A 22,804-nucleotide genomic window follows, 5' to 3' on the forward strand; every position below is an offset into this window, starting at 1 on the left:
TAATGGTAACAGACTTAATAGCTTATCAAAGTTATTTTACTTTTGTTATTTGTAACATTCAGCATTGTAAATACCAATTTAAAAAAAAAACATATTTTATCCCACACATTTAACTGGTATATCATTTTTTAATGTGTATATTGGCATTGGAATATCTTTCAGTAGAAAGTTGCCGTTGATACTTAATATAAAAATGATGTAAAATGGATTGATGTAATAACAAATTATTTTGTCTTTTTGTGAATTGTCATCTGTAGTTTGAAATGACTGATCAAGATGTATTGTTGATAATTAATATCTTATTATCTTATCTGTGTGACATACTTCTTTATGGTTTAAGAAAAAAAAAGTATTTTAATGTACATACTTTTGCAATTTTTACATCTATTGATAATTTGCTTATCTATAATTCACTAATCTAACATTGATAAGAACAGTGAGATAACAAAATATTAAAAGAAAATAGAGTATGTGTGTATATAAAAAAAGGGCTAAAAGTTTTACCTTGAAGATAATGGAGAAACATCTCAAGAAGTCCCAGATTTTTGGACAACACAAAGAAACTTCTCCAGTACGTTGTTAATGAAAATTACTAGAAAAAGAGTTTATTAGTAAATTTGAGTTAAGTGTTTTTGTTGGGGAAGGCTGAGGTAGGCCTATTTCAGATTACATCTAAATTTAATGAAGGCCTCTTTGACAAACCGTAACAAAAACAAACTTTTCTATTATGTTGTTATTGGAAGAATGATGAAGTTAAAATGAAAATTACTAGAATGAGCATATTTTAAGTATTGAAGAAAAAAAATTATAACATTAGGTAACAATGAGTTCGGATTGTAATTGTAGTTTTTCATCAGGAAGTTGAGTAATTAGATGTTTTGCCCTACTCTGACATAATTTGTACTCCCTGACGAAAAACTACAATTACAATCCTGTTGGTGCAGTACCCGCTGCTTACTTGGGCTCGAATCTAACCACTAGCCATCAGCGCAAGCTCGGTGGTCTAGAGGTATGAACGCCAGGCTAGTGATCTGGAGGTCGTGGGTTCGAGTCCCACCCGAGAATTACTTGCAAATTTTTTCGCAAGTATTCTCAAATGTACTTAGTATAAAGTACAAATTACGTCAGAGTAGGGCAAAACATCTAATTAACATTGAGGAATTGTATAGAATGTAATTTAAATAACAAAATTTATATATAGATGGCCTTTTTCTACATTAAAAACAATTAATTTATTTTCTCACATATTGAATAAAACACCAAGACTGCTTTTCAAAAAAATATAAAGTAAACTGTTTCTTTTGTTTCTTTAATACTTTATTCGATTCAGTAAATAACTTTAAAACTGGTTCACTACGCAATTAATTTGATTTTGTGATGATAATTATAATTGATCTACCAATGCATGTATAAGTAGATTATGAGCTATGAAATTGAAATGATGAAAAATAAACTATTTCATTCATTCCCTGGAGGTTTAAAAATTAAGAATCTAATTAATAGGTGAAATATGAACAGGAAAAAATAACAAGTTCTTTTTGGTTTACCATAGTTTTATGCAGCTGTGTGCTTTGAAAGCAGCGTGGCTTGTATGTTGTCGTGTAATATGATGCAGTATATACAGATTGGTTACAAGTTGTTAACAATAGTTTATAGTTTCGTTACAAGAAAATGACTTGTAATATCATGTTAATAGAACAATAAAAGCTTTGATTTAAGCAGGTTAAGAATATAGAAATTGAATCTGTTTAGTTTTAGAACATTCTTTTTACAAGTCTCACATTTCAGGCCTATCATAACTATACTGTGTGTATAGATTCACGGTAAATTACCTGTTCAATTTCTGCCAATAAACACTCAAGCTTATACATAATTGCTTTTTATTTTTAAATTGATTTGTTGGTACAAGGTCAGAGGTACGGAGAACAAATGATTGTCGGTATTTCAAAAGGGCCATAAGATTATTTAACACTCGTATCATTACGGATTAAGGTGGTGAAAAGAATGGGTCCGGCAGAACGTGAAATTTTCAATTTCACACCAAACGTCCCAAACTTTTTAACTCTTTCAACCCGTCTGATCCTATGTATGAAAATTCCAAACAACGAACAGTAGAGTTTACACACCTCACAACTCTCTGTGATTAGTTTTCAATAGTTAAAAAAACAGATCACATAGCAAATTCCAAGTTGTAAGTCTGCCGACAAGAAAGTTTTGTTTAGCTATTTCAGTTTGTGCATTGAAGTGTTCTGTTCAAATAATAAAGCTATTCTGTCAAATATGTACTAATGACTGGAAGGTTGGATTGTAAAGATTATAATGGTTTGTTCAATCGGAGCGGGTTTCTTTGAGTCCATTCAAGATAACTTGAGAAAACAGATGTTGCTAACACGGCGAAACAAGCTAATAAACTTGCACAAAATTAGCTCCGTTTCAGTTGCTTGGAAGAACCAAATAGGTGACATGTTCTCCAGCAGAGCTTTTCATTCGAGAAAACAAATCGAAAACAGAAAACGTGTGAAATTTAGGAAACAAATTCTGTAAATAGCTTCGCTCAAATAAGCATTAAGTGGGTGTTAACCCAAATAAATTTGTTGTTCAAAGGATGTATTTTCATTTGTGTTGTGTCAATTGTGTACTTTTTAAAGAACACTAATAGTAATTTTTTATTGTAAAATATCATTCCAATTTCTTATAATCCAATCACAGCCCATTCGCCATGAAAGGGACCGCACATTATGTATGCAGCAATTGGCCAATCAATTCATAGCCACTACGCAGTCATGTACCACATGCCTGTTTTGAGTATATATAATGCTGTATAGACACCAGCTCCGTTCCGTATTCAATGCATTCCAGTATATATAATGCTGTATAGACACCAGCTCCGTTCCGTATTCAATGCATTCCAGTATATATAATGCTGTATAGACACCAGCTCCGTTCCGTATTCAATGCATTCCATGTATATATAATGCTGTATAGACACCAGCTCCGTTCCGCATTCAATGCATTCGATGTATTGCTACGCATAAGTTACGAATAGTCTACACATTGTATGAATACCATAACCTGTATCATTACGTACGCCAAATCACATGGTCTACATAGGCAACCTGCGTGTATCATTCAGAAACCTATCGACGTGACCATGGCGTGCTATTAAACAAGTGCCAACATGGCTTTACCCTTGCATGTGAAAATTTAAGATTTTTTTCCCCGAGTTAACTTGTTATGATTTATTTTTATTGGTCAATTTTGTTTATCTTAATTGTTGACTTCATAACGTTTTAAATCTTGCTTTTTGTTACATTTGATTTGACTGAAGAACAAATGAATATTTAAATATGGTATATTTAATCATCATTTCATTTTAATTTATTGGAATCAAATTATAGTGTTTTCTATTAATATTAGATTATATAAAAGACACAAACGAAAATGATAAAACTTAAATATATAATATAATTAATGTGTACTGTAAAATTCTTCTAATACTGTACAGTATTTTAGTGCTGCATTGCATTTTAATATTTTGTTTTTTCTTGTTCATTATAATTTTTGTTTCTGCAATATAATGTTATAGGCCTATAAGAATAAATATATAAAAAGAAAATACTCTAAGTGCCTTCCTCAAGAAGCATGACACTTTTTAAAAAGTGTAGTTTCCAAATCAATTATTCTTTTTCTTAAAATAAATGTAACCTTCAAGAAACGGTCGCTTAAATAACTTTTGTTTCCTAATTTGCAATTAATAACTAACTAACTTTGTAACTAAATTGTTAACTTAAATTTAAAGTCAAAGCTGGCCTGTCTCTATAGTCACTACCAAGTAGATTTTCTTCATAAAATACTTTTTAAATTAATGATTTGGAGCATGAAAATTTCATTTATATATTCTACCTTATGCAATGGTACATTATAATACGAAGAACAAAAGTTTTGAGTGTTAAACATGATTAGTCGTGAAAGACAGCCTTGAATATATCATTAACATGTGACTTTACAGTAGGTAAACCTAGAGCTGTATCATTATCTACAAAATTCCCGATAGTATTCAAATCCACATAAAACAACCAGATTGTTTTCTTTTAATTAAAGCGGGGTGCAAAGCACCACAACACTAATGATCACAAGTAATCTAAAATTCATGGACTATCTTTAGAAATTAATGTAGCATAAAAATTGGCTTTGTATATAATCAAACTAAATTATTTGCATTAACGCAAGATGCGATTTCACCGAGCCTGTATGAGCGTTAAAAACTATGCGATTGAAAGACGCAAAAATGACTTGTGTAGGCTTAACAGGTCAATGTTGTCTATATGCAAATGTTTTCAAAATCCCAAAACATGTGAATGCATTGTATAGCTTTCTGAATATCATCATATCATTGTTTTCACACTTATTCAAAATCATTACTTTCCTTTCATTGAAAATTCTAAATTTTACTTTTATTGAATATATTATAATATAGTAATAGTACACAGAGGTAATAATGTTATGGCTATATATTCTTCTACTAAAAAAATAAACCAACTTGGGTCATCCATACTGTCAAACCGTCTCCTGCGGAGTTTAGGCTAAGCCAAGTCTTTTATTATTGCATTTAAGTAACTCAACTATTGAAACCTAAAATGTTTTATTGGCCCATATTAATTACAGAATTATTGTTCCCTAAAAACATGAAAAATGAATTAAAAAAAAAGGGACCATTTCACATTTTTAATAAAAACTTCTGTAGACAAAAAACTCTAAAAAAATGTTATCACTTTTAAAAAGAAAAAATAAATGGTTAAATTTAACCAAAAACTCATTTGATTTCCAGTCAATTTCACTTTCAGGGAACAATATATAATTAGAAAGCCACTCCGAGAGTGCATAACCCCGCCTACTGTAAAATTCTCCTGCATAAGATTTCTCCGGTTAAAAAAAAAAATATTTGTGTGTGTCTTAATGCTGTTTGTGATTTAGGCTAATTTCACTACAAGCATGTGAATGCGATTTTGGTGTAATGGTTATGTAACAAGCCTTTCAATTAACATTAGCTTCAGTTGACTAACAATAGAACAGCAACGCGAAAATCAAACGAGTGAATTTGAAAAGAAATAGGTTTTTTAAACTACTCGCATCAAAAAATGTGAAAGTTAAACCACATTATGTTTTGAAATTACAAATCACAAATTATAACTCTTGACTCTTGTACAAAAATGAAGTTTTTTGGACAAGTAGTTCTCGAGAAAATGCAATTTTAGTTTACTTGTTACTTTAAGACTACTCGCCGGCTTTTGAAAAATTCTGTCCTATCTTTTAACACTAGCAGGTTTGAAAAGTATACTCAAAAAGTGGTCCAGAATTGGGACTGTGGTCCCAAATGGTCCCAAAACCACATATCTATCTGTATATTCATTTTGGTAAAGATCTTGTAATTACTTTTTGAGTAATCCTGCTAACAAACAAACAAACAAACACACGCTACCAATTACATATACCTTCTTGGCGGAGTTAATTTATATATACAATATATATAGTTTTTTTAACTCTTTTTCGTATTGTAAATGTGAGAACTCACATTAAAAAAAAAGTGTACTGCTCAAATAAAGGTTACAGTTTCCACTAAAGAAGTGGAGATAAACCCTCACCCCAAGCTATTTTAATAATCGCCAATTGTTATAGTGTTCAAATAAAATGTATTGCTCTTGTTAATCTAAATGAATCATTTGTATTGGATCTGTCAGTGTTAGGAAAGATTCGCAATTGTCAATTAACATGTTATTATAAAATTTATTGCAGTTATAACAGGAAAAAAAATTGTCTACATTGCAGAATACAGATGGATTTTTTTGGATGTCAAAACACAGGTTGATCTAGGAACATGCAATGAACAGGTGAAAAAACTAGAAAATTGCAATTTGTTTCAACGGAAAAAATCAATGCTTTCCTCTCGTATACATGTGTCGCTACAGACAAGAAAATATATCAGCCGTATTATTAACTGGTTCATTGTGTTTATTATGGGGACCTGTCACATTTTTTTATGTTATAATTAATTACTTGGCAATATTAAATAATGGTAGGTGCGAAGTGACCATGAACAAAGTAGGTATCAACGATGTGTATTGTCGATCCTCTGTTTATTTATAACAAAAAAAGACATGAATAGGAGTTAAACATGTGTTCAAATTGTTTTAATTAAGTTCCTCTTCCAAAAAAAAAAAGATTTTGTGGTCAAATAATTCTTTGGCTATAAAATTAGTTAAAAACATTGGCAGGAAAACACAATTTTGTCTTTTTATAAAGTAAAATCATTGTTTTCGTTTTTTAACGGAACTGATCTTGATTAAACTGCAAAAAGGCATATATTCCAAGTCTGATTTATTAATCTTCATTTTTGTTTGTTTTTCGGGGACAATAACTCTTTAATTAGTGGGCCATTGATTTAAAGCATTTTAGGTTTCAATGATAATTTTTAGAATATATATGATTTATCAAATAATAAATATTATCATTAAGATTATCAGAGTTTTTAAGTTTATACATTTTTTATTACTTATTTTCTATGTTCTACATATTTCTATTAGATACAAAAGATAAAAGGTTAATTATATTTAAAATGATTAATTTCTTTATAAAATGTATTCAATATATCATATTCTTTAACTTTTGATTATCACCTTTAGAATACACAATATATTTTTTTACATTTTGGAATTAATTGACTTATGATAGCTACAACATAAACTTAAGGGAATAATAAATAAGGGAATTTAAGGGAATACACATTTAATAAAAATGATATGCCAAAATAAAAGACTATAATGTAGTCTTTTATTTTGGCATATCATTTTATTTGATTTGATCTACATTATTTAAAAAATCATTTTCATATTGATATGAAAAAAAAGCCACAGAAAACAAAATAGAAGTAACACTAAAATAGAAAAAATTATTTTGAAAATTATTTGTAGTTATTGTATATATTGTTATACTCTGCCATAATGTATGTTATGACTGTCAACCTACATTTATAATGTTTACTATGTGAATAATAAATGGTTATAAACAAATACATTTTGATTGATTTTTTAATATTTATTTTTGTACTGTTAATATAAAGTGATTTCCGATATAAAATTATATAAGAGCATGACTAGTGAGCAACATTGAGCCCTCTATAATGTATCAGTTCATTCAGCCAGATAGCCTCTCAGATTGTTCATGCGAATCATTAATCATAATAGGAGTCTGGGTTATTATGACACTCAATTTTAATAGATTTCTTTTTATTACCGAGTTCACATTTTTCATAATTCATTACTTTTTGTCGTGACATCGACATAAAACACGGTATTTCAATGAAGGATACAGCAAAGAGTAACGACCGGTTTTCAGGTTTACCTTCCGTGCTCAACTGGGTCATCGGGTTTTAACGGGTGAGCACACGCTTTGACCAGTTATTCAACTTGAATGTTATACAACTGTTTTTACTCTATCAGTACGGCATATATTGGTAGACTTGTGGCAGACTCTTCATTTCCTTACCATGTTAATTCACCTTTTATTTAATCTTGTTTACCTGTTTAAACTTGATATCCGAATTTGGTAAAAGGATTGAATAAACACAACAATTAGTCATTGATTGGCCCTCTATTTAATTTCCTCTGCTATTTTACAGACTGGTAAAGTAATAAATATTGTGTCAAAAAACAGTGTATAGGAAAGACGCGGCCGCGTTGAAAACGAAGATATCCAGGAAGCGATTGACACAAGAATAACACGTTGTAGGCATTCATAATGTGTGATTTCACATGTCCCAGCTCTTACAAATTTCCTGAATTGACAAGCCCACATTGTTATTAACATAGAAAATTTGCAAAGGCAGATTTATCAATGAGTTTACAGACACCTGCCTAACGATCGTACTAAAGTACTTGTTTTTGACCGGATAACAACTCAAAACATGTCACAACACCCCAGCAGCATGGCAGAGTGAATTCAAGTGATATATATTGCCTACAGTATTTGCTTTAGAATTAGGTTTAATGCGTAACACTGCTAAATTGGGTTACAAACAACTGCCTAATATACTGGTAAATTGAATACATACTTTTATTATATTATAACTTTTAACTAAAGGCATCATAAAAAAAAGTACAAATTAAGACTGGGAATCAACAACAATAACATAATGAGAACAGAACCTTTATTTTCAAAATAGGTACAGTATAATTTCTTTATTATAAACTCAAATTTGTAAATAAAAATGAAAAACAAAATCAAATCATTAGTGAAATGAAATAAAAATAATAATGAAAGACAATAATATTCAGGGACATGTATTTTAATTGTTATAAAATGTACATTAAATATGTGTGTATTAATATACATTTAATAATACATACAAATAGTATCGATCATGATTATATTATATTATAGAATATATAAATATTACAATTACAATCTCAACTACAATGTTATAGTTAAACTCTTTCTGTATACAATTTTTCTTTCCATGTGATGCATGTGTGTATTTACATAGGAAAATATCTAACAACATAAAAAATGTACTATTTTTAAAACCTGTCTCGAAAAATATAACAAATGACTGTTTAGACATTTACACAAGATTACAAGAATCTTTAAAATCAGAGTGTGTTATTAATGTGTTGTATAATTCAAACACAATTACCACTCCCTCAGGCCAATATGCAAAGGCAACCTCGACTACGATTTGCACCTGCATGCAAAAGCTTGTACGAATATTTATCACTACTTGTCTGAAACCTTTGAAGCTAGATTGCAGTTTATATCATTAGAAATTCTATAAAGAAAAATAAATAAACTTTCTTTCATATAAACCAAGGAAGAGTAAAATTATATAATATATTATAATTTTACTCTTTTCTGATATAAACAATTACTAATTTTCTCAACTTTTAGAATGTACTTAATTCTGTTCTTATATTTTGTATACACTATTATGCAATATCAAACAATGGCATTACAATTCCAAGTTAGACTGAAGATCATTGATTTACAAAAATGCAAAGCAAGACACAGAACAAACATATTGACAATAAAAGCAACTAAAGCTATGGTAGGTGTCTAGGTCCTAATTTTCAGTCTAGGACTTACTCATTTTCTCCTCCTCCTCCATCTGGACACTATTGAGTAAAAAGTGCGATTTATAAAGTACTACTCCTCCCTTATTCGTTGTAGTATTGAGCTGGGATTTGGCATGAATATACTACAGGGACATGCTATAGAGCCGGATTTTTAAATTTCAAACCGGATGCAGCCATTTTATGTCTCGAAGATGGTACGGTATAGCCGTATTTGGTAGCGAGGTTATTGATGTGTGTGTGACGTTACATCCGGTCTTATGACGTCATTACAGCTTCTTTTGCTGTACCCCGAGTATCGCACATTCGTGCTTGTTTATACTGCGGAGCAAAAAGTTTGAACTTTGCTGATGATACTAATTTAAGACATACAAACCTAAATTATCTAAACAAGTAAACAATGAACTAAAAAAACTGGATTGCATGCAACAAATTGATTTTAGGCATTGACAATTTAACTAATTTTACTTTATTTAAAAGTAAAATGACAAAAAATTGCTACTTTTAATTGCTAACAATTACTAATAATGTAATCTCTTATACAACCACCAAAAAGACACCTACCATATATTTCGGTGTATAAGTCGCACCTGTGTATAAGACGCACCCCCTAACTGAGAGTAAAATATCGGTATTTTTTATATCGTCGATGTATAAGACGCACCTTATATTTTATCAAAACCATGTTTTTTTTAAATTGTAATCAATATTATTGTAATAATATATTTTGTTATATCTACAACGGCATCCTTTATTTAGGTTTTTTCTTACCTAGGCTCGGCCGCGCCCAGCCTCAACAAGTTGTTTCTAACTTGTTATTCATGAGTTTCGCACCCGCAACATCGAGTGCATGACCGTGTGTGTAACACGCACGTTTTCACGGACAATCGTATTCGATTAGTATCTATGTATCCGAGAAGTGTGTACGCTAGGTCCATGCTATAATCACCTGGAGAATATACTAGTCGAATACCGTACAACATGTGGCCGCCCAAGAAGGGCTTGTGCTGGGGGTACGGCGGTCGGCAATCGTGCGTATAACTATAAATAAATACTAGGTTTATTCCAATCGTAAATGTTTACAAATGAAATTTTATCGGAGCGCCTAAAACAGCTCCATAATAAACAAATCTTTTCATCATATTTAGTATAACATCACGCTAAAATGCCTTGAAAACTAGGCAGAAGCAGGTTGCCCCGTTACGTTAGTACACTGTAGCTAGGCCTAGCCTACTCAGGCCTAGCCAACGAGGTGACGATATGTACACTTCTGTGTGGTGAGGCATTTATGTTCGGTGTATAAGACGCACCCTTAATTTAGAGGTCAAATTTGCGTGTCAAAAGTGCGACTTATACACCGAAATATACGGTACACTACACCGGGTTCAATGCTATTTCTTATGGACCAAAACTTTGGAACTCATTTCCTGAAATTTGGAAAGCTCTTTTTTGAAATCCTGGATTTTCCACTGGCAATTTTAAAACATAGCATAGGTGTTTAGCACCTGTTTGGTCTTTCCTTGCCTTTTACCATTTGTTTTGGTTTTTCTATGTATTGTATATGGCAGAAATTGAATAAATAAAAACAAATACAAAAAAACTGGTAAACCAGGTAGAAACTGATGAATAACCAATCAGGGCTTAGTACTACAAATGGATAATCACACAATGATTTTGATTTGTTTTCCCATGTTTTTTTAAATAAAATTTATTAGTTAGAGTAGATCTGAGCACATTGTTTTTGTCAAAGTCTATAATAAAAGAATGGAAAGAAATAGAAAAAAAACAAGCTTTTAACTGTTATTTTCACACCAGCTTACCGCACTTGAAAGCATTAAGTGTGAAATGTTCACAGTTACATGGTAGGATTAACTTACTGTTTGATTTGTAAACACAATGAAGAATCTAATGATTTAATCCCAATGTCTTTTTTACTAAGTATCTTGCATGTGGAGTTAATTAAAGCACTACGCTGCTGGTGGTACTGGATGTAGTGAATAGAAATGGTACACTCATACAAGCTGGCATCGTGCTATAAAATGGATAAGCCAGGCTCATGTACGTGGGATTTCTGTAGACAAGGCATTGAAGAGGGTGCACCTGGGTATGTGAAAAGAGGATGGCTGGTGACAATAAAGGACTTCTAAAAGAAGGGTTTCATAAAAACTTGCTTCTAAGTGGCTGTTCATTAGCTACAATTACAGTAGTATATAGTCACTGCATTTGTAACCAGGCCTACTTTTGTTATAAATTACATTTTTATATCATATCATTTAAATGGATAGAACAAAATATGTTAAAAATGGAAGCAGCCTTTTGGTGTGTTACAGAACAGATAATGAATGTTTCATATTATTCAAATAGGATAAATAGGCCTACTGCAAGTAAAAAAACTGTTTTAACTTTCACTATTCTCCTCATCCATTTTGTGTATAATATTAAAATTATGTTCACATCTCTACCCACAGATGCAGTGGCGGATCTAGAGGGGGGTGAATAGGGTGGCTAGCCACCTCCCTTAATTCTCAAAAAAAAAAAAAGATGCAACCTACCCGCGATTGACGGTCACTAGACGTGGATTAATCTTTTAATTAAGAAGAGTTAGCCTAGGCCTAGCTAGGCCCTACTAGAGCTAGGGTTAGCACTAATAGTTGTGTAAATAGGCCTACACAGTGAAAGAGTTCAATTACTATTATGAATTCAAGAGCTTAAAAAGAAAACGAGATTTAAATCTTCGGAAAATACCCACAACTGAGTTATTTTCACAACACACGCACTCCTAAAACTACCAGCGTCACGTTGTGTAGCTCGCTCACATCGTGTGAATACTGACGTCATCACTCTCCAAAAATACACCATTTTCCATTGGCATTGCAGTTAATTTCCGCCGCCCTCTGGTCCACGGCGTGTGCAAGCGTTAGCGTGGTATATTTACACCCCTGAGAGTGTAAAATCGGGAACTTTTTTCACGCGCAAGAAGGTTTTTTGTATAATATTATAGTATGCAGTATAAACGATAAAAATAAACGAGAAACATGGTGTTCTTTTATTATTTTATGGGCATAAAATAAACATAAAATGTCTTGTACGTACACGTGACGGCCGAAAAAAAGTATGTGGCGTATTTGTTGTTTTTTGATTTGTGTTATAGACACGGCGATTACTGAGTTATTCACCAGGCTGTAGGGTATATATCTCTGAGATTAACAGATCACCAAAACACGGTACACATGCACTATGCCGCGTGTGGCGCAGTGTGTTGGACGTTGGACTACCGATCGTCAGACCTAGGTTCGAATCCAACTCTCGCCGCATTGCTTGTATCCGTAGGCAAGATACTTTACTTACGTTGCCTCTCTCCACCCAGGTGTATAAATGGGTACCCAGTTAGATCTAGACACAACTTTGCGCTGGTTACCGGCTGCATTATGGGAGTATGTTTCCATACGTGTTTGATCCCAAAAAATACTGGGGTAATAATCCTTGTAAAGCGCCTTTGAGCATGATTACTCATGAAAAGGGCGCTATATAAATGTGGTATTATTATATATATTATTATATTACCAAATGTTCATTTTGTTTGAAGGTTTTTCGATCAAAGTTAATTATTAGTTCGTCGAAAAAGATTCGTACAGTATTTAGGAAGGATTTATTTAAATTTACATTATGTAATATTTGTTATTAAGTGTGATGGAAACAGTTTCTCTAGCCTATTAAACAGTGTGTAAGCTTCTATTTTTCAAAAATGTTTGGAGCCTTTTTCACCACCCCTCGTTAGATCCTAGATCCCCCACTGAGATGAGTATAAATACAACAAAGCCTTTAATAACATATAGTCTTAAATTTAAGCGACATGTTTTGAGAATCATATAACCATCAATAATTTCATTATTTTATTTTTGTCTCAAAATGGTACATAAAAATACAATACCCAAGAAAAAAAAAAAAAGCAGAGACAGGATCCCAAAAGCGGACTATTCTCCATCTAGTGGCAGTGGAATATCCAGAATGTTGGTGTTGGTATTATTATTTTGCATTACAATGTCCAAAATAATTTCTTGAGGGGTGAGGTAGTAGGTCTTCAATTGTAACGAAAGAAAACATTTAAAATATAAAACATCATAATACGAAAAATTGACTTTTTTAATAGTATTGTATTTTAAAGTTGAAATCAATCTTAAGGGCAAACATGACATACATGATGACTAAAATTCATATCAGGTCCTAGCGAGATGAGTTTTCACGCAAAATGATTGATTTTACATTACTTCAAATTGTATGACATGTACAAGTATTCAAATTAAATTTTAATTCAAATAGACTTTTTCAAAATCTTAACACCTTTAGGAAAGTTAACTCTTTTATTTACATCCAGATGAGCAAATCAATCTAATTCTCTCATAAATACATAATGAGTGCGTTTTTAAAATTTCATGAAAATGCAATCATAACACATGTGTTGTATTTAATGACAAGCTTGAAAACATTTGTGAAGTATAAGATACTAAGTTTTTGATGTACAGTACAGTCATTAAACAGGGGCGTGAGTAGGGTTTTATTTTGGGAAACATGTGCATACGGCATTGCAAAATGTGATGAAACCCAAAAAAGCAACATTTGAACTATTGATATAGTATTAGTAAATATGTATTATGAAATGAACATTTGAAGTGGTACAAAACACTGGTAGTAGTTAACCGAGAACACACTCCTAAAGACATTGTTGACCTTGTGTTAACACGGAGGTTAAGGCAAGTTTAATAGGTAGATTTGAATCATTTGAAGTACACACAAATAATAGATTATTTACAGAAATATGATATCCAACAGATGGAAGGTGGTTTATAAAACATTCAAAAGACATGATGATTTTAGAAGTACACACAAAATAATTGATCATTAACAGGAATATGAAATATGTATCATGTTGAAAGTGAGTGTAGTAGCTATGCAATATAATATTACTATGGGCCGGTATCTGCTGCATAAAAATAACCGGTTAGAATAGGTGAATAAATTAAATTTTCTTGGGAACAGAAACCGGACAAATTTGTGGTAACCAGTTAAAAGGCAGCATAAAAACCCATTCAATTCGGTGTTCAACTTTTAGCTGCAACACAAAATAACAGTTGCTGACCTCGAAAAACTACATTGCAGTAACATTTGAATTAACCGCCATGACTAATTGCATTATGGGTAATTTTAACAAGACCACCCACTGATTTAACCGGTTATTTCGGAGCACAAATTAAGCATAAAATGCGGTGTATTTGTTATTTCTAAAATATTTTAAAATAAACGATAAATTTGTGTTATGCAGCTGAAACAGACATTATGAAAGCCTGAAATTCCCTTCTCACACAAAGTACGGCAATGTGGTAGTATGGAATCTGACATTATTGCTGGTCTACAATATACGTAGAAATGTATTCTGGTAATCGGCCAATGAAAGATTAAAAGGTGGAGACATTACAGATAAAAATAAGACAACACAAATAAATGTTGTGTTCCACTGCAGAAATGGAAGAATGGATGAACCCCTTTCATACTGATAAAGCTGAAATGGAAGAATGGATGAGCCCCTTTCATACTGATAAAGCTGAAATGGAAGAATGGATGAACCCCTTTCATACTGATAAAGCAGAAATGGAAGAATGGATGAACCCCTTTCATACTGATAAAGCTGAGACCATGGAAGATACTATTATTATGGGAAATTCTTAATCGCATATGCAAACATCTCAATATTTAATGAAAACATCAGTCTAGTAAACAGGTTTTCTATGACATGCTTCAGAAAAATGTGTTTTTAATGGTAAAAAAATGTGTTTTTTGGATAGTTTCTGCTTTTCAGGGAATCTGGTATTAAGAGAGTTCTATTTTTCTTTGTATATTTACCCATAAATATAAATTATTGTAACATACAAATAATAACAATTTTATCAAGGGAAAGGTTAAAAAATAGTTAAAACTAATAATGACTTTAAAAATTGAAGTACACACATAATTGATTACCGTATGTTCAAGAATAGGATATTTCATATATAAATACAGAGAATGTGGAAGCTTATAAATAAAGTATTCATGTTAGGCCTATAACAAAAAGATTATAAAGTCATCAAAGTCACTAAATGGTAAAGTAATAAAAAAACAAGTTTAAACATCACATTATACACTAACAAATCAAATTTGTAAGGTGGAAATAAACAAACACATTAAAAACTAGAAAGCCACTCCGAGAGTGCATACCTCCACAGGCCCGTAGCCAGAATGCATCAGAGGGGATTTTCTTGACACAAATTATTTTGCGAGGGGTCCAAGGATTGAAGGCCCTTGGAAGCTTTGGCTCTCAGAGCAATTTCGGTTGTTTTAATCAGCTTACAGAGGCATTTTTTACCTACTAAAATCTGAGTTATGCAGAGAAATTATATAGTACACTACAGTATTCTATAATTGATAAATTGCACGATTTTGGAAGTTGGGCCGCCGCCTTTGTTTTTCAGGGGGGGGGGGGGGGAGGGTTTACTGGTAAAAGCGTGGTTTGCGCAAAAGGGGGGTTCGCCCGAACCCCAAAAAAACCCCCTGGCTACGGGCCTGCTCCGCCTACTGTAAAATTCTTCTACATCAGATTCACCGGAAAGTGTGTGTCTTAATGCTGTGTGTGATTTAGGCTAATTTCACTACTAATTAAGCATGTGTATGCAAGTTTTGTGTAAAGGTTATGTAACCCGCCTTTCAACTAACAATAGCTTCAGCCGATAGAACAGAAACGCGAAAAGTAAACTTGTGAGTGAATTTGAAAAGAAATAGGGTTTGAAACTACTCGCATCAAAAAACTTTACTTGTTACTTTTAAGACTGCTCACCGGCATTTGAAATTTCTGTCCTATCTTTTAACACTAGCAAGTCTGAAAATAATTTTAAAAAGTGGTCCAGAATTGGGACCGTGGTCCGGATTGCCTCCAAAATTTAATGGAGTGGTTCTTGACCACATATCTATTTGTATTTTCATTTTGGGAAAGATCTTTTAATTATGATTGATTACATATATCTCCTTGGCGGAGGTAAAAAATATGGTATGGATATTATATGTATGTATCTGACAGAATATGAACTATGATATGTTAAAAGTACTATATAAATCTATTGTAAGGTTAAAAGGTTAGAATTATATTATGTAAACAATACATCATTTATATTTCTGAAGGTACTACTTTATATTAAATAGACCATCTGTAACATGGATTACATAGATTTTAATTGCACGTGAATAATTTTTTCTATTCAATTTTGCCATGAGTTCAATGTATTGGTTACATACAGATATAATTACCTGCTTCTATATGATATCTTTATATTTTTTGTTACTTTCCTTATTCATGTTAGAATTGAGAAAGACAAAGACGAAGAAATATATATATGCCAGACAATTAATTAAAAATCCCGTTTGAAACAGCTAGGCTCAAAATGGTCCGAACATACCGCAACATGCGGATTGTCTCGCTTAATGTTCACTAGTCATTTTTTCAACCGGACAGGTCGGTTCAAAGGTAGCCTACGACAGCTGATATTCCTTGTAGAATCCGTCTTATTTGTGCAGCCAAACGCTGTACAAAAGACCATTATTGTAATAAACACAGTACAGAATACAAAAGAAAGGATTATTTTAGCAATAAAAGTACCAATAGATATAGGGGAAGCAAAGTCCCTAACCATAGTTAGTCCCCTCCCATTAACCAGCATATGAGCCTGAGTAAAAAAACTATTTGTAGAACCTTGAAACTGAATACACATGTAAACTATTATTACAATCCATTGCTTGAGTTGAAAGGCTTTAGGACCTTGTTATAATAATATATTTATATTATGATCTGCTTGATATTGGGGATCACATTGTGATAGCTGTTACATATTCCTTTTGTGCAACACATCATTGGTATCTACAATCTATACCACATTAAGTCCAAAAATTATGAGAACATTTCTGCTACAAAGTCATTGTTTGTTGGTAGGCATTGCACTGCTAGCAGCTGTTGGTTAGGAGGGCCTAATCCGAATTTCCAGTTAGGCTTGAGGAAAAAAAAAAAATTTAGTCAACTGGTTGTAACTTTTAGGTTACATTTAGGCCTGTTTATTTGTCTATTCTATAAACGAATTCATAATTTTTTTTTTATTAAAACAAATGGCCGATTCAAATTTTGATTATATTCTTCCATATTTGTCATTTTTTGGGGGATAATATATCTTTTACATATTGTAATGTATCTGCTATATGAACTTTAAGTACTTGAAAATGTCATTATACAGTTAAGAGGTTTGAATTTTGTTTATATAAACAACTAGAAAGCCACTCCGAGAGTGCATACCTCCGCCTACTGTAAAATTCTCCTACATAAGATTTCTCCGGGAAAAAATATATTTATATATATATATTTGTTAGTGTCAGTGGCGGATCTAGGATCTGACGAGGGGGGGTGGCCACGAAAGTGGGAAACGAGGTGCGTAGCACCGAGCGGGGGAGGGTTTGGGAGGGGGTGTCCCCCTCCCGAGGCTCCAAAAAATTTTGAAAAAATAGATGCTTACACACTGTTTAATAGGCTAGAGAAACTGTTTCCATCACACTTAATAACAAATATTACATAATGTAAATTTAAATACATCCTTCCTAAATACTGTACGGATCTTTTTCGACGAACTAATAATAAACTTTGATTGAAAAACCTTCAAACAAAATGAACATTTGGTAATGCGGTACTCCGAAAATGCCTCGATAGAGTGCATGTGTTGTGTACCGTGTTTTGGTGGTCTGTTAACCTCAGAGATATATACCCTACAGCCGGGTGAATAACTCAATGTAATTTGGTATACAATGATTGCAGTAATTGCCGTGTCTATAACACAAATCAAAAAACGCCAAATACGCCACATACTTTTTTCGGCCGTCCCGTGTACATACAAGACATTTCATGTTTATTTTATGCCTATAAAATAATAAAAGAACACCATGTTTCTCGTTTATTTTTATCGTTTATACTGCATACCATAATATTATACAAAAAACTTTCATGCGCGAGAAAAAAGTTCCCGATATTACACTCCACTCAGGGGTGTAAATATACCACGCTAACGCTTGTGCACACACGGACCAGGGCGGCGGAAATTAACTGCAATGGAAAATGGTGTATTTTGGAGAGTGATGACGTCAGCATTCACACGAGGAGCGAGCTTGACAACGTGACGCTGGTAGTTTTAGGAGTGCGTGTGTTTTGAAAATGGGTATTTTCCGAAGATTGTAAATCGTGTTTTCTTTTTAAACTCTTGAATTCATAATAGTAGGCCTAATTGAACTCTTAGCTCTTTCACTGTGTAGGCCTATTTACACACAACTATTAATGCTAACCCTAGCTCTAGTAGGGCCTAGCTAGGCCTACTCTTCTTAATTAAAAGATTAATCCACGTCTAGCGACGGTCAATCGCGATTAGGTTGCATCTTTTTTTTTTTTTTTTTGAGAATTAAGGGGGGTGGCTAGCCACCCTATTCACCCCCCCTAGATCCGCCACTGAGTGTCTTAATGGTGTTTGTGATTTAGGCTAATTTTACTACAAGCATGTGTATGCGAGTTTGGTGTAATGGTTATGTAACAAGCCTTTCAATTAACAATAGCTTCAGTTGACTAACAATAGAACAGCAACGCGAAAATCAAACGAGTGAATTTGAAAAGAAATAGGTTTTTTAAACTACTCGCATCAAAAAAGGTGCACATTAAATCAAATTATGTTTCAAAATTACAAATCATGAATTATAACTCTTGCCTCTTGTACAAAAATGAAGTTTTTTGGACAAGTAGTTCTCGAGAAAATGCAATTTCAGTTTACTTGTTACTTTAAGACTGCTCGCCGTCTTTTGAAAATTTCTGTCCTATCTTTTAACGATTCAGGGATGATTCGGCCCTGAGACGATTCGGCCCGGGACTATTCGGCCCACTTTTGGTGGGACAAAGTGGGACGAATCGTCCCACTTTGTGGGCCGAATCGTTTCACTTTAGACCAAATTCATATTCATTTTTTTGGTATTTATCCAGTTTTTAAAGGTGTTTAACAATCCGTATTTATTGATATTGACAATCTTGATATAATATATATAATAATTAAATTACTAAAAAAACGTAATTTTATATTCAATTTATTACTTCGAAAACCTTGTTTATTTCGTGCATTCGCCAAGCGGCCAACAGAGGGCGTACCTTGTTTACATCGTTCGTGTGACTAAAAAATGATCATTTTCAACAAAGTTTTCAAAATGTTTACTTTATTGCATCTTTATCCCTAGTAGTACTATCCCATAGTCTCTCTGAAAATAAAGTTTGGGGAAAAAGGCTTATTTTATGCTTATAAATGCATATCAAAGCCGATAAATTTAAGTGTGCCGAATCGTCTTAGGGCCGAATCGTCCCGTTACCCTTTTAACACTAGCAGGTCTGAAAAGTATACTAAAAAGTGGTCCAGAATTGGGACCATGATCCCAAAATTTAATGGAATGGTCCTTGACCACATATCTATCTGTATATTCATTTTGGTAAAGATCTAACTCTTTGTCTGGTTACTTCTTAAGTAAACATATCGGCCACAACACAATAATCAATATAAGAAATAAACTACAAAAAAATAAATGAACAAGAAATCAAATCCTACTGCATTCCATAACTATCAAAATCTAAAAAAATACTGTATAAAGTAAAATAAAATTTAAAAAAAGCTCACCAAATTACACAAATATACTTTTTATATAAATTATTTCTTTTCTTTATTTATTTCTTATTCCAGTTTACTCAGGCAGCACTGCTTTATATTCTCTATTCTGTCTAAGTACTCTCACTTGCACTGATGAAGGGTTAGTGTTGGCCGAAAGTTCTACACACATTGCAATTTTTTCAGTGATTTGTCTTTGGAGTTATATAAATAATTACTCTGAGGCTAATACCAGCTGGCCCATGGACGCCACCCTAAACATTTACATAAGGAAAGATAAGAAGAATATAATAGCTACTACACCTAGCAAGATCTATAGCTAAAGAACAATTAGATTCTGTGTATTTGAGTTAATTAGAAGCTATTACACAGATAATTTGCCTGAAAGAAACAAAACTCAGTTGTTTGGAGATAAAACCGAAAAAGCAACTTCAAACAGTAAGTATTTTGCTCAAATTAGATAGGTGTTGTATAAATCCTGTATTTAATTGGTAGGGACAAAGGCATTGCTGGGATTAGTAGTTCTAAGGTGCTGAGATCAGTGACAGTGGTTTTGCCAAATGGTTTTGGTACAGCTGAGGGCCATTCAACTTTAATTCCCCTTCACAATGTCACTCACCTTTACAACAAGCAAAACCCCATGTTGAACAACAGGGTTAAAGACCTTTTAATTTTGGTCATTACAATTTAACATATTTTTCTATGGGGTACAAATGTGTTAATCAATATTACACAATTTGAAAACTTGTTCAAATATCTTTACACCACACCTGGTGATTTTAATTAAAGTAAAATAAATCATGAATGTTCAGTAATGAGCAAGGCTAGCCTCTCATACAATCAAGGGGTTACAATGACCTGCACACATTATTTTTTTCTTCGTTAGTTCGGGAAAATGTGCTTTATTTTTAATTTATTTTATTCTACTCTTTTTCGGATAGTGTACCAAGTTTTTTAATGTGCACCAATGGGTTTACATCCCATCCGAAGGACGTGGCAATGAAATTGCGCCACCCAAGCTGGCTTGCCCCAAAAAAAGTTTATCAACCTATTCCATCTTTGACAATGCTTATCCTCCTAAAATGTCCTAATTTATGCCATAATTAATCAGTTTGTGGTACACCACCTACGTTTTATATTTAGTATCTCAGTGTTTCGATCAATACATGATTTCTGCATTAAACATTTAGTACCAGAAATTTCGCAGGCAGGGCAGAACATGATTCCAAAGAGTTTGTCCGGAATTATAGTAGTAAGAACAATATATATATTGACTATTAGAGACTGGGACAGGCTAAATAAATATGTGGGAGTTGATGTGTTTGTATATAAAAAACAACCAAGTGTAAAATATAAATAGAATCAATTGATTGATGGAATTAACAATGTTATTTGACGTCAAATCACATAATTGTAACCAAACAACATAGCAAACATAAAAAGAATTGATTGGCATCGGTAGTGCTGAAAACCTCTATGATTGGCAATGGTGTAAAAGAAAGGGTAATAATCCAATATGTGTTCATATTACAAGCTTTCTTTGATTTTTCAATATTGTGCAAGACATATGTCGATAAATACAATCAAGTTGCATGATTATTGACATTATAAGTAGAGTACTGCTGAACATATGCTCAAGCTCCTCGATCATTAGTCAAAATCGCAGACTGCTAAGCTACCAAACAATGGAATGTGCAAATCTTGACGGATGGACTAGGGTTATGTAAGCTTAAAAAAAGTTGACTTTATGACATGGAAATTAGGCTTGCATTATTTTCTTTAACACTCTTGAATAAAGCAAAAAAACATTTCTTTATAAGATTGGTAGTTAAAATGGTATCAAATTAGTACTGTAATTAATATTATTATGACCTTGTGTTCGCAGAAGTAAAATTTAGTTTGTATTTTGTAAGATACACAGTTTCTACAATCTCCATTCAGTCTTTACCTAAACTAGTAAACTTCATTTTCTTTTTACAGAGAAGCCAATATCCACCAAGGTCGAGTAGGCTGGGGAAGTACAAAATTCAATAAGCCTAGTTTATACTAATTAACTTTAGCAAACTTTTGTTTTAAAACTCTCTGTTTAACTATTTGGAGAAGTTTGAGAAACTTGGTCTACACTAGCTAGTACTGTGTATTACATAAAGTAACTACAAAAATATGTTTGATTTTGACAAACCAGCAAAATAGTTGGTCAAAATGTACTGCCAAAATACTGCAAACTAGTTTTCTGCAATTTGGTGATTTTGTCAACTGGTATGGTTTTACCAAACTTATTATTTTGCACTGCATTTAAAAAGTTAATTTGCTAATCTTTTGTATGTTATACTGTATATATATATATTCTATTCATCTTAAGAAGCAATTCAATTTTCTACTGACATGTCTATTTTGTTAAACCAGAAAATAAAATAAAAAGTTATTTTAAAATTGTCCCTTTTTTGCTTCCAACAAAATGGAGAATGTCCGAATTTATTCTCTTGCTATTGAATAGTTCCACTTTTTGTAATTGCATTCTATTATTTTTTTTATTTTATCTTAATTGTTATTTCTTTAAATTATTATTAATCTTATTATACATTTATGTTAAAGGAAAGTCTTACAATTGATCAGGGTCACTTCTGACAATCCAATTTTTATTTTGTAGTGTTTAGTATTTTTTCTGTCATTTTTGTTGTGCCAAAATTGAAGAAATCAAATCAATATTTGCAAGCATACATTTTATATTGTGTTTAAAAGTTTTCATAGCCAAAGTAAATGAACTTCAAAGAAATATGTTGTATACAAAAATAATACTTTCATATGCTATCAAACATTTTTGTTGTCGATAGTCTGGGAACTTTTTATTCTGAATACAAATTTCTCTGTCCCTTTCTCCACCCACGTTTCTTTCGGTACTGCAACTTTGAAACATTTCTATGCTTATTCATG

General features: G+C 32.3%; 1 long non-coding RNA gene and 1 other non-coding gene across 2 annotated transcripts in view; one reads left to right on the plus strand and one right to left on the minus strand.

The window, feature by feature from the left end:
* LOC140056815 (uncharacterized) overlaps window positions 1-22,804 on the minus strand; it is a 108,787-nt gene that overhangs the window by 84,983 nt on the left and 1,000 nt on the right. The window lies entirely within an intron of this gene.
* On the plus strand, window positions 993-1,067 carry Trnat-agu (transfer RNA threonine (anticodon AGU)). The gene has a single exon. It is a non-coding gene; the product is annotated as a tRNA-Thr (tRNA).

The sequence above is a fragment of the Antedon mediterranea genome, chromosome 8, assembly GCF_964355755.1.
Source record: "Antedon mediterranea chromosome 8, ecAntMedi1.1, whole genome shotgun sequence".
Lineage (NCBI taxonomy): Eukaryota > Metazoa > Echinodermata > Crinoidea > Comatulida > Antedonidae > Antedon > Antedon mediterranea.